Source organism: Wyeomyia smithii, chromosome 1 (assembly GCF_029784165.1).
Source record: "Wyeomyia smithii strain HCP4-BCI-WySm-NY-G18 chromosome 1, ASM2978416v1, whole genome shotgun sequence".
NCBI lineage: Eukaryota > Metazoa > Arthropoda > Insecta > Diptera > Culicidae > Wyeomyia > Wyeomyia smithii.
This window is the reverse complement of record NC_073694.1, coordinates 86469765-86483813: the sequence shown is the minus strand read 5'-3', so window position 1 is coordinate 86483813 and position 14049 is coordinate 86469765. Positions and strand designations below refer to the sequence as shown.

The 14049-nt window shown below is 39.6% G+C and overlaps 1 long non-coding RNA gene across 2 annotated transcripts; it reads left to right on the top strand.

Annotated features, from left to right (window-relative positions):
- The first annotated feature begins 1408 nt into the window (after positions 1-1408).
- LOC129725938 (uncharacterized) lies at positions 1409-12061 on the top strand. 2 transcript variants are annotated; one of them, XR_008728209.1, is made up of 4 exons: positions 1409-1669; positions 1723-1869; positions 9685-9831; positions 11941-12061. It is a non-coding gene; the product is annotated as an uncharacterized LOC129725938 (long non-coding RNA). The 2 variants fall into 2 exon arrangements; XR_008728210.1 differs by lacking the exons at positions 1409-1669; positions 1723-1869 and adding an exon at positions 9297-9631.
- The last annotated feature ends 1988 nt before the right edge of the window (positions 12062-14049 follow it).

The following is a 14049-nucleotide window of genomic DNA, read 5'->3' as shown; positions in this document are numbered from 1 at the left end:
ATTATAACTCGATACCTCCTGCTGTTAAACGCTCAACTTCTGTAACAGTTTTTAAACGGGGCTGTCTCGAATATTGGAACTGAAATTCATGTTACTATGTAAGGTTATTGTTAGTTAAGTTAATTGTTGTGAAAAACTAAGTAACGCGTAGGTAGCAAATTAAAAAGGTTCGCCTTTACACTACTAGGTAAATTAATAAATTGAATTAACATTTGACTAAAGCTACAACCCACACTAAGTCACATCAAAAGTTCTTGCATTTTTTCATCATTTGTAGCACCGTGTAATAAATGTGCGATAGAAGCCAAAAATTTTGGGTTTCTTTATAAAATATATAACTTATTCAAATATCAACCGATTTTCACAAAACTGCTTTCATTTAATTCGGAATTGAATATACTTTCGAAATTATAGTGTATTTGTAGAATGAAGAGACAACAAGTAAACGAAATCGAAAAAAATCGAGAGAAACGAAAGAGTCCTTTTGGAATGTTTTTTAGATATTCAACAATTTTCATTTTCAAATTCATTTAGAATCCCCCGCGAGATCTGTCACTTCAATGTCAAATATGACTTTGATGGCTCAGATTTGACGGATTGTGGTCCGATAACTGCAATGCTGTTGCAGTTATCGGACATCGGATGAACATTTCACATTTGTAGTAGTTGTGAAAATTCTCATAACTCTTATCTTCAAACATTTATAGTTCTGAAAAGAACTGATTCCATAATCTTCAGCTCGAAATGTGTGCTACAGAACGCTGATAATCGCACCACCACCGGTAGTATTGAATATTTTGTTGGCCGCGCATAAAATTTGCTCTCCGCTGTCCCCTCCAGTAGCTGTGCCAGCAAAATATCCTGCAGCGTACGATGGTAACTGTTGCTACCGTATGCAAAATAAAGGTAACATGCTCCGCAGTGCCTGGAAGTTGACTTGTATGCAGCTCTCGTTTCTCAATGTCGCGTACCTCTAGCAGCTATACTCCACTCGCTATTGTGTGACAAACTAGACTGAAACTGAATTTTCTACACGCAGTCTTTTGTATCGAGTTCAGCGTAGATTTTTGCCATGAGGGCGTGGCCACGCAGCTTAGAGAAAGATAAACGGAACAAAACACTTTGTCAAACACTGGCGAAGTTGCTCTCCGTCCCGTCGAACACGTGGCTTCTATTTCCTCGGATGAACCCCATCTGGACGTACGACCTCTCGGTAGTAACCCTACCAGTCCGGTCGCTTCCCGCCTGAAGTCCGCTAGCCGCTGGTCCTCCACTTGCACCGTTAGTAGCTGGTTCCGTAGACATCTTGGTGGGCTGGGCCCATAACCTGTTGAACTTCGTTGATTCCTGGTATATTAGTTAACCACTAATATCGTAATTCAAGTTAAACCACTTGATCACTGTTTGGAAAACGATAAATATATTTCTATTACTTATCGATAGTCAGTATAATTGGACTTAGTCAAATAGCGATATATAAACTACTTAACAATTATCTATCTATCTGCTAAACTGATTGCACTGCCCGCGCAACTAAGTAGAACATAACAAATGAATCTATCTGACAACATGGTTGTTCTGTCACAGTTGATTCTGCTCTAGTGCTATTGGTGGAACGACTGGAAAGAGAATTGTTTACCAAAACAGTGTTGTTGTGATAACCTCACAAGTATGGCGTTAGTGCGCGAATATAAATTAATATTAATCACTGTTTATTTTTAGGTATTTCAACACGCCAGACTTGGAGGGATATCACTCACCTAGCGGGCGTTATTTCCAGGATCGTACTAAGGGGGTCTGAGTTGCAATGGCTATTTCTACGGTTGGCAAAGTCAACACATTGCAATTGGAACTTAAGGTTACAAATGTGTAAGTAAAACTTCGGAAAAGCACATATTCTTTATTACGCTCAATTACAACACTTTTCATCCACTCCTTACATTATCACCTTGTTTATTTACATTGCTCGATTGGTACCCTCGTTTGACACTGATTTGGTTCCTTTGGTTTCATCTTTGCGGGACTCTTATTATAAACATAGACTCTGCTTTATACCACTGTCGCAGTGGCATAAACGTACACGACAAATATATATTGCTGAGGGCAAAGAAAATTCATTCGTGATTTTTCAGTCCTCTTTGTGTACACTTTCTGTTTGATCATATACGTGAAGTTGACCTTCCTATTGCTCTATTATTTCTGGAATGTGATACTGGATAGCAATGATTATAGGGCTTTTTTGAAAATTGAGTTATGTGTATATGAGAATAAAAAATATATCTCGAAATTATTTGAATTATTCATAACGATATCATGGGGCATATTGCAAAAGACAAGAGTCACTGACAAGGCGAGCAAAATGTTTTATCATGGATCGCAAACATGCTTGCACTGCAGAAACAGAGAACGACGGACGATTTTTATCTGGTGAGCTTCCAGAAAGCACCGCGTTGAAATCTGAAATCTCTCTCTTGCGAGACAATGAACTATGGTGTACTTTCTTACACGCATGGACATTATGCACAATTATTACACAGCAGAGTTATGTGCGGAGCTTTTTACAGTTTGTTTCTTGACCATGGCAGAAGAGGAAAAGAGATTGAGAGAAAAAAATAGACTGCGTTGCTCGTGCCGGTCGAGTTTACTTATGTCGAATTCGTTTTCGCGATGTAGCTGCAGAAGGATTACACTTTTGCCCGGTAGGATTTTTCCACTTGCCGGACTACCGGTTCCGGACTCGCTAGTGAACACTGTGGTGTACTTTTGCGTATTCTCTGTAGAGTGATTCACCCCTCTTGTTTCTATCAGACGTGGGGTGACCTGGAAGTATGTTTGTCACTCTGTAAGTTGGTTGAGACACTTTGGAGTGGAGAAAGAAGCAGTGTGGTGAAAGCATTGCTACACGCAGGCACATACTGAAAGGGAAGTGCGCGGTGATTTTTTTCTCCGCTTTTTCCGCATACCTAAGAGAATGACAAGCATGATCGCAAGTGAAACTCGGCTAGATAGTTGAGTCGAATAGTTTCCCAGACGAGTTATTTGTCCAAAATCTAGCCGACTCGCCATCTGTAATACCAAAATTGGGGTAGGCGAGTAGCCCACCGTTCGCCGCCGTATAATAAAAATTTCGGTTACTCGAAATAATGTTTTTGGAGCTTGGTTTGATTTGCTTGCACGCCGATCATATCATATCTGCTAGTGCGTCACCAGTCGCATTACTGGTAGGAATGGAATGGAATACATGGAGACATGATGCCATAACCGCATACAACCATTCAAAAGCTGATAGAACAACATTGGAAACGATACACGATCACCAACAAAGACTCAATACCGCATCTAAAAAATCTGCTGCACGCTGAAAAATAATTTAAATTTTCAAAAGCTCGAAAATTCAAATCGAAAAGAAAATTATCTTTTCGATTTTTCCAAAATTAAGGAATCGATCCAAAAACTCTAAAGTCAAGACGATAAAGAAAGATTCAAGATCGACCAATCCTAAATCAATTCATATAGGCACAGATAACAGACATCCAAGCTAATTTTGCTTCATGTGTAAAAAGACGCAACGGTTTTTCAGCATGTCGAAATACGCAGTATGGTGGCGCTAAGAACACTTAGAGCAAGCGCACCGGTGAGTTGCCATTTGAGTTGCTACTTTCACAACGCTGGCCGTTGCTATTTTGGATAGCAGCCGATTTTCGCACCGGTCGTTGCTAATGGGGATTACCAATTCCACTATTTCTTTTTCACACCGGCAGTTGCCAATTTCTGAAGACCGTCACTAGCCAGCGTTGGCAAAATGTTTGTTTGTGATGTATTTCGCATATTTTTTGTATATCTAGTAATAACCAACCTATCCGTCAGTCAATCTTTTCCGGAATGATCTACGTTCTTTTTGCTTCATAAAATGTTCCCTCCATTTCACGCAACTTTGTTTTAACTTTGTTTCCGTTTTCCCAAGTTATCGATACTATAATTCTTTTGCAGGTTTTTTTTAATTATGCGTACATGGATTTTTTCATCCTTACATGTTTATTTAAAGTAATTTCGTGAAAGTGGGCACGTCCCGCAACGTTGGCTTAAACGACTATTCTACTGAAAGCTGGCGAACTTTCATTAGTTGTATTCTGTTTTCTATGATGTCTTGGTTCCCACAGTTTGCTATTAATATTTGAAAATTTGCCACCAAAAAAAGAAACTTGAATATAGAACGCGGAAATTGTTTTCGAGTACTTGGTTGATTCTAGTGATGAAGAAAGTAATTTCGCCAAACAAATTTCCTTATACGCGATTAAGAAAAGGGTTTTTGGAAAGATTCAGGGCGGCTCTCAGCCTAGTAAATAGCCAAACATTGACCGCCATACGGAGGAAGGTGCCATCCAGCGTTTTAACAATATTCTCATGGGAAACACCGGTCAATACAGATGACCATTTCCAACGCCGCTTTCGAACGCATCTCAGGTTGTTTTTGAAGATTGAAATAGCGGTAAAGGAGAAATATGGTTTTTTATACAACGACCGAACTAAACGGGAAAATAGTTGGTAATACTCCCGAGCAGATTTGCTTAAACCTTCCAGGTATATTGAATAATATTGGTCAATATTGTAAGGATTTGCGCTTTCCGCATCGTGTAGGTTGCACACCAAAATGCCAACCAAAATGGTCATTTCAATAAAAAAAACCTATACAAAATGTTTACCTGCCCGAAAAAACACCCTGTGCAAAAATTCAGCTCAATCGGAAACAAAATTGAGTAGTAGTTCACGCCGACGACGTGTTTAACAAGCGAGGCAAACATCTCGTCTTCCGTGGCCGACCAATTGAGTCCGCATTCGAAACACTCATCATCTTCGTAATATTATTACGAACATTCACTATCGAGCACAAAAAAACAACAGTTCGACATTTCATCAAATAGCAACGATTCGGCTCTGGCATCACTGATTTGCCGGCAACGATTCGGCTCGTTGCTATCGCGTTGCCAAATTTAATAACTCGCTATTACCCGAGGTGGGGATTGCTATTTCCCAAACCAACATAGCAACGCCCGGTGCGGTTGCCGCGTTATGGTGGGAGTTGCCAAACTAGCTTTAGAAACTTCAATTTAGCCACTGGTGGGCTTGCTCTTAGTGGTCAATGATTCGATAAAATCGATAGTTTTCCAGCTCTTATCGATATTATTGGAATAAGAAGCGTTGCCGTTTTTTAATGTAGAAATTTTGAGCAGTCGTAATTTGTACATAATCGATAAATTTTGTTCAATCCCAGCTTATATTTGCGATAAATTTGTTTGTTTTAGTGTTGATATGAAAACAGAAAAATACACAAACCTCACAAAAACAGTGTTGTATCGTTGCAAAAACAGTGACTCTACTATTTGTGAGAACTCTCATGCGTCTGGCAGCTTTGACTATAATCCAGCGCTGCCATCACTAAAGCGGTTAAAGTCGCAAGTTGCAGAAAGATGTCGTTAGCATTCCAAACGAGTAAGAATTTGAAATCTTACACACGATTTCTGGAGTTTTTTGTTCTAGCTTGGATATCTTTTATCTGTGATATAGGTAAACTTTTTAGGCATATTTATATGTTTCAAATGCTCTAGTTTTCGCCTTTCCAAATAGCCAAATTATAAAAAATCGGTTGAAAAATAACCGTATTAAACATAAAAATGTGAGCTAAGGTAAAAATAGGGTTTTGAACATAACTTATAATTTTCGGGGTAGTTGAAAAACTTCAAGTAAATGCGCAAGTAACATTTCCTTCATGCTGGAAGCACACTAAGATTTTTCAACTTCGCAAAAAACCCCACCTTAATGCTTTATCAAACCTACACGCTCATTTTTTGTTACTCTAAAGTAAGTTAGATATCACCCAATTTTGAAAAAAGTGGAGGTACCCTAATTAGGGTACTTTTACGGTTACTCACTTCTGAGTAAGGGCGTCATACGTCAAAAACTGAGTAGAATCTACTCTGTTCATGCAAACCAGAATTTAACGAAAATGAGTACAAGTTACCCAGTTTGCCTAAATACGGAAATTTAATGATATCTGTTTTTTGTAAATCTGACTCAATAAATAAAATAAATTCAGAACAATCAAAAACACAGATTTATTTTTCATCGAAACAATAGAAAATTTACTAAATCATTCCCGTGTCTTCATTGAATGCGGCACCCAACCGGTTGACAGTTGCCCGTGAACTGTGACTTACTTTTTTGTGCCAGATAATCCGTCATCATTCGTCACCTAATACTGCGAAGGATTTAAATTGCATCGATTGTTGAGCACTGTAGATCAATACAAATGTTTCTGTTTGTATTCACGAATAAAAGTCCGGCTTTAAACGGCATCGTAGAACATACAACATGCGGTTGTTCATTTTGAAGAGATCTTTTAGGTGTTTTCAAATCCTCTCAATACTGATGTTGGGCTGAAATTATTAATTGATTAAGAAATTATTGATTTGATGACAGATCAGATACTTACTGCTAGCCAACGAATAAAAAGCGACACCAATTGTTCTTCGGAAACCGATAATATTGCTGTTGAAAACTGACATATACATATACTCAGGGGTGAGTAAACATCATGGATAATAACTCAAAACTGAGTAAACATGGTAATTATGAAAATTTGGGTTAATATTACTCAATTGTCCAGTACTCGATTACTCACTTTTTGACATTTTGCATAAGAATACCAAACTGAGTAGATCCTAATCAGATTAGAGTTAAAATAAAGCAGCGTGTACGGCCAATTAGCATCTTATGTGCCCTGTCAAAGGCATTTGAGAAACTGTTGAAGCAACAGATGTCATCCTTTATCACGGAAAATAACCTGCTATCAGATTATCAGGCAGGTTTTCGTAAAGGGCAAAGCATTCAAACAGCAGCGGTTCGTGTCTACGATGATTTGGCAAAGACACTTGACAAAAAGGGTACGGCCATATTGTTGCTGCTGGACTTTTCTAAAGCCTTCGACACTTTCCCTCATCGAAGACTTTGCTCGAAGCTAGAAACTCAATTAAACTTTGCCGTTTCCGCTGTTAACCTAATCGAGTCATATTTGATGGAACGATCACAAACTGTTTTCTGCGGGGATCAGCAGTCCGGAGTGGGCTACTCAACCTCTGGAGTTCCTCAAGGTTCGGTGCTTGGACCTCTGCTCTTCTGTTGTAATGTTAACGATTTGCCTTCCGTACTCAGGTATTGCTCAATACAAATGTATGCAGATGACGTTCAACTGTATATTCGTCAGCTTGGTCCCTGTTCCCGTGAACTTATTATGATGATGAATGAAGATCTCGCAAGAATTATGGAATGGTCTCAACGGAATCAGCTTTTCGTCAACCAATCGAAGAGCAAAGCAATGTTGTTGAAGGGTCGCCGTAGAAGCAACACAGCCCAAACCAATCCTTTACCACCTGTTACTATGGATGGGCAAGCTATTGAGTGGACGGAGAGTGCGAAAAATCTCGGTTTCATTTTCCAGACCGATCTGAAATGGGACAAGCTGATAAACCAGCAATGCGGTAAAATCTACGCAAGCCTACGATCGCTATACGGTTCTACTTCCTCTGCTCCCACCGCCACACGCCTGGAACTGTTCAAAGCGTTGATGTTACCTCATTTCATGTTTGGCGAGCTACTTCACGTAAAACCAAGTGCAGGCTCCATGGATAAGCTACGAGTCACGCTGAATTCTTGTGTACGCTTTATTTATATTGAACCGTTACGCCCACGTAAGTCAGTTGCAAAGAAATCTGATCGGCTGTCCGCTGGTTAACTTTTACGCGCACCGCTCATGCATGTTCTTGCGCAAACTTATCAGCAAGCAATCCCCATCGGTACTCTTCGAAAAGCTGTTGCCATCTCAAGGGCGTCGCGTGCAGAACCTGAGAATTCCTCTTAACAACTCGACTTGCTATTCCAATTCACTGTTTGTTAGAGGTGTGATTAATTATAACTCGATACCTCCTGCTGTTAAACGCTCAACTTCTGTAACAGTTTTTAAACGGGGCTGTCTCGAATATTGGAACTGAAATTCATGTTACTATGTAAGGTTATTGTTAGTTAAGTTAATTGTTGTGAAAAACTAAGTAACGCGTAGGTAGCAAATTAAAAAGGTTCGCCTTTACACTACTAGGTAAATGAATAAATTGAATTAACATTTGACTAAAGCTACAACCCACACTAAGTCACATCAAAAGTTCTTGCATTTTTTCATCATTTGTAGCACCGTGTAATAAATGTGCGATAGAAGCCAAAAATTTTGGGTTTCTTTATAAAATATATAACTTATTCAAATATCAACCGATTTTCACAAAACTGCTTTCATTTAATTCGGAATTGAATATACTTTCGAAATTATAGTGTTTTTGTAGAATGAAGAGACAACAAGTAAACGAAATCGAAAAAAATCGAGAGAAACGAAAGAGTCCTTTTGGAATGTTTTTTAGATATTCAACAATTTTCATTTTCAAATTCATTTAGAATCCCCCGCGAGATCTGTCACTTCAATGTCAAATATGACTTTGATGGCTCAGATTTGACGGATTGTGGTCCGATAACTGCAATGCTGTTGCAGTTATCGGACATCGGATGAACATTTCACATTTGTAGTAGTTGTGAAAATTCTCATAACTCTTATCTTCAAACATTTATAGTTCTGAAAAGAACTGATTCCATAATCTTCAGCTCGAAATGTGTGCTACAGAACGCTGATAATCGCACCACCACCGGTAGTATTGAATATTTTGTTGGCCGCGCATAAAATTTGCTCTCCGCTGTCCCCTCCAGTAGCTGTGCCAGCAAAATATCCTGCAGCGTACGATGGTAACTGTTGCTACCGTATGCAAAATAAAGGTAACATGCTCCGCAGTGCCTGGAAGTTGACTTGTATGCAGCTCTCGTTTCTCAATGTCGCGTACCTCTAGCAGCTATACTCCACTCGCTATTGTGTGACAAACTAGACTGAAACTGAATTTTCTACACGCAGTCTTTTGTATCGAGTTCAGCGTAGATTTTTGCCATGAGGGCGTGGCCACGCAGCTTAGAGAAAGATAAACGGAACAAAACACTTTGTCAAACACTGGCGAAGTTGCTCTCCGTCCCGTCGAACACGTGGCTTCTATTTCCTCGGATGAACCCCATCTGGACGTACGACCTCTCGGTAGTAACCCTACCAGTCCGGTCGCTTCCCGCCTGAAGTCCGCTAGCCGCTGGTCCTCCACTTGCACCGTTAGTAGCTGGTTCCGTAGACATCTTGGTGGGCTGGGCCCATAACCTGTTGAACTTCGTTGATTCCTGGTATATTAGTTAACCACTAATATCGTAATTCAAGTTAAACCACTTGATTACTGTTTGGAAAACGATAAATATATTTCTATTACTTATCGATAGTCAGTATAATTGGACTTAGTCAAATAGCGATATATAAACTACTTAACAATTATCTATCTATCTGCTAAACTGATTGCACTGCCCGCGCAACTAAGTAGAACATAACAAATGAATCTATCTGACAACATGGTTGTTCTGTCACAGTTGATTCTGCTCTAGTGCTATTGGTGGAACGACTGGAAAGAGAATTGTTTACCAAAACAGTGTTGTTGTGATAACCTCACAAGTATGGCGTTAGTGCGCGAATATAAATTAATATTAATCACTGTTTATTTTTAGGTATTTCAACACGCCAGACTTGGAGGGATATCACTCACCTAGCGGGCGTTATTTCCAGGATCGTACTAAGGGGGTCTGAGTTGCAATGGCTATTTCTACGGTTGGCAAAGTCAACACATTGCAATTGGAACTTAAGGTTACAAATGTGTAAGTAAAACTTCGGAAAAGCACATATTCTTTATTACGCTCAATTACAACACTTTTCATCCACTCCTTACATTATCACCTTGTTTATTTACATTGCTCGATTGGTACCCTCGTTTGACACTGATTTGGTTCCTTTGGTTTCATCTTTGCGGGACTCTTATTATAAACATAGACTCTGCTTTATACCACTGTCGCAGTGGCATAAACGTACACGACAAATATATATTGCTGAGGGCAAAGAAAATTCATTCGTGATTTTTCAGTCCTCTTTGTGTACACTTTCTGTTTGATCATATACGTGAAGTTGACCTTCCTATTGCTCTATTATTTCTGGAATGTGATACTGGATAGCAATGATTATAGGGCTTTTTTGAAAATTGAGTTATGTGTATATGAGAATAAAAAATATATCTCGAAATTATTTGAATTATTCATAACGATATCATGGGGCATATTGCAAAAGACAAGAGTCACTGACAAGGCGAGCAAAATGTTTTATCATGGATCGCAAACATGCTTGCACTGCAGAAACAGAGAACGACGGACGATTTTTATCTGGTGAGCTTCCAGAAAGCACCGCGTTGAAATCTGAAATCTCTCTCTTGCGAGACAATGAACTATGGTGTACTTTCTTACACGCATGGACATTATGCACAATTATTACACAGCAGAGTTATGTGCGGAGCTTTTTACAGTTTGTTTCTTGACCATGGCAGAAGAGGAAAAGAGATTGAGAGAAAAAAATAGACTGCGTTGCTCGTGCCGGTCGAGTTTACTTATGTCGAATTCGTTTTCGCGATGTAGCTGCAGAAGGATTACACTTTTGCCCGGTACGATTTTTCCACTTGCCGGACTACCGGTTCCGGACTCGCTAGTGAACACTGTGGTGTACTTTTGCGTATTCTCTGTAGAGTGATTCACCCCTCTTGTTTCTATCAGACGTGGGGTGACCTGGAAGTGTGTTTGTCACTCTGTAAGTTGGTTGAGACACTTTGGAGTGGAGAAAGAAGCAGTGTGGTGAAAGCATTGCTACACGCAGGCACATACTGAAAGGGAAGTGCGCGGTGATTTTTTTCTCCGCTTTTTCCGCATACCTAAGAGAATGACAAGCATGATCGCAAGTGAAACTCGGCTAGATAGTTGAGTCGAATAGTTTCCCAGACGAGTTATTTGTCCAAAATCTAGCCGACTCGCCAAAATTGGGGTAGGCGAGTAGCCCACCGTTCGCCGCCCTATAATAAAAATTTCGGTTACTCGAAATAATGTTTTTGGAGCTTGGTTTGATTTGCTTGCACGCCGATCATATCATATCTGCTAGTGCGTCACCAGTCGCATTACTGGTAGGAATGGAATGGAATACATGGAGACATGATGCCATAACCGCATACAACCATTCAAAAGCTGATAGAACAACATTGGAAACGATACACGATCACCAACAAAGACTCAATACCGCATCTAAAAAATCTGCTGCACGCTGAAAAATAATTTAAATTTTCAAAAGCTCGAAAATTCAAATCGAAAAGAAAATTATCTTTTCGATTTTTCCAAAATTAAGGAATCGATCCAAAAACTCTAAAGTCAAGACGATAAAGAAAGATTCAAGATCGACCAATCCTAAATCAATTCATATAGGCACAGATAACAGACATCCAAGCTAATTTTGCTTCATGTGTAAAAAGACGCAACGGTTTTTCAGCATGTCGAAATACGCAGTATGGTGGCGCTAAGAACACTTAGAGCAAGCGCACCGGTGAGTTGCCATTTGAGTTGCTACTTTCACAACGCTGGCCGTTGCTATTTTGGATAGCAGCCGATTTTCGCACCGGTCGTTGCTAATGGGGATTACCAATTCCACTATTTCTTTTTCACACCGGCAGTTGCCAATTTCTGAAGACCGTCACTAGCCAGCGTTGGCAAAATGTTTGTTTGTGATGTATTTCGCATATTTTTTGTATATCTAGTAATAACCAACCTATCCGTCAGTCAATCTTTTCTGGAATGATCTACGTTCTTTTTGCTTCATAAAATGTTCCCTCCATTTCACGCAACTTTGTTTTAACTTTGTTTCCGTTTTCCCAAGTTATCGATACTATAATTCTTTTGCAGGTTTTTTTTAATTGTGCGTACATGGATTTTTTCATCCTTACATGTTTATTTAAAGTAATTTCGTGAAAGTGGGCACGTCCCGCAACGTTGGCTTAAACGACTATTCTACTGAGAGCTGGCGAACTTTCATTAGTTGTATTCTGTTTTCTATGATGTCTTGGTTCCCACAGTTTGCTATTAATATTTGAAAATTTGCCACCAAAAAAAGAAACTTGAATATAGAACGCGGAAATTGTTTTCGAGTACTTGGTTGATTCTAGTGATGAAGAAAGTAATTTCGCCAAACAAATTTCCTTATACGCGATTAAGAAAAGGGTTTTTGGAAAGATTCAGGGCGGCTCTCAGTCTAGTAAATAGCCAAACATTGACCGCCATACGGAGGAAGGTGCCATCCAGCGTTTTAACAATATTCTCATGGGAAACACCGGTCAATACAGATGACCGTTTCCAACGCCGCTTTCGAACGCATCTCAGGTTGTTTTTGAAGATTGAAACAGCGGTAAAGGAGAAATATGGTTTTTTATACAACGACCGAACTAAACGGGAAAATAGTTGGTAATACTCCCGAGCAGATTTGCTTAAACCTTCCAGGTATATTGAATAATATTGGTCAATATTGTAAGGATTTGCGCTTTCCGCATCGTGTAGGTTGCACACCAAAATGCCAACCAAAATGGTCATTTCAATAAAAAAAAACCTATACAAAATGTTTACCTGCCCGAAAAAACACCCTATGCAAAGATTCAGCTCAATCGGAAACAAAATTGAGTAGTAGTTCACGCCGACACTTGCGTTCTACGACGTGTTTAACAAGCGAGGCAAACATCTCGTCTTCCGTGGCCGACCAATTGAGTCCGCATTCGAAACACTCATCATCTTCGTAATATTATTACGAACATTCGCTATCGAGCACAAAAAAACAACAGTTCGACATTTCATCAAATAGCAACGATTCGGCTCTGGCATCACTGATTTGCCGGCAACGATTCGGCTCGTTGCTATCGCGTTGCCAAATTTAATAACTCGCTATTACCCGAGGTGGGGATTGCTATTTCCCAAACCAACATAGCAACGCCCGGTGCGGTTGCCGCGTTATGGTGGGAGTTGCCAAACTAGCTTTAGAAACTTCAATTTAGCCACTGGTGGGCTTGCTCTTAGTGGTCAATGATTCGATAAAATCGATAGTTTTCCAGCTCTAATCGATATTATTGGAATAAGAAGCGTTGCCGTTTTTTAATGTAGAAATTTTGAGCAGTCGTAATTTGTACATAATCGATAAATTTTGTTCAATCCCAGCTTATATTTGCGATAAATTTGTTTGTTTTAGTGTTGATATGAAAACAGAAAAATACACAAACCTCACAAAAACAGTGTTTTTTTTTTTTTTGTTTTTAAATAGTTTATTTGACACGGCACGATACAATTTATGTTTAACTGAGCCAAGTACATTTTTTTTAAATTCTAAATTAGCAGGGAAAAGAGGGAGGCCTTTTCTTTATTCTCGCGGCCGACTACGAGCTAGTGGGGATTTAAGGTGAGAGGAGGGGAGTTACAATTTTGATTTCAACTATATTGAGTTATACGATTTATTTATTTGTACATGGCTTAGCAGTGATGTTCTATTTGAGCAGTTTGGACTGAGGTGTCTGCGTGAACATGAAGATGCCGAGTCTTCGTTTGGGTGTCTCCAGCTTAGTGTATCATCTTCTTTCAGCGTGTAGCGGGAATGGTAATCTAACAAAATAGATAGAAGAGTTTCATATTTTAATACCAGCGTGTTTTATGAACACGTATAGCTGTGTCATGTACTGGAGATCACCGCTTCCCAGAATGTCTCTAACGGGTACGTTCGGTTGTTTTCCTCGGGCCCGAAGGGAATCTATAAGCTCAGACCTAACACCACAGTATTCGGTACACGACCAAACAACATGCTCGATGTCATGGTAGCCATCGCCACAAACGCAGTGATTACTGTCTACAAGCCCTATACGAAAGAGATGCGTGTTTAACGTATAGTGATTGGACATAAGTCTGGACATCACGCGAATGAAGTCCCGACCTACATCCAACCCCTTGAACCATGCTTTCGTCGATACCTTAGGAAAAATG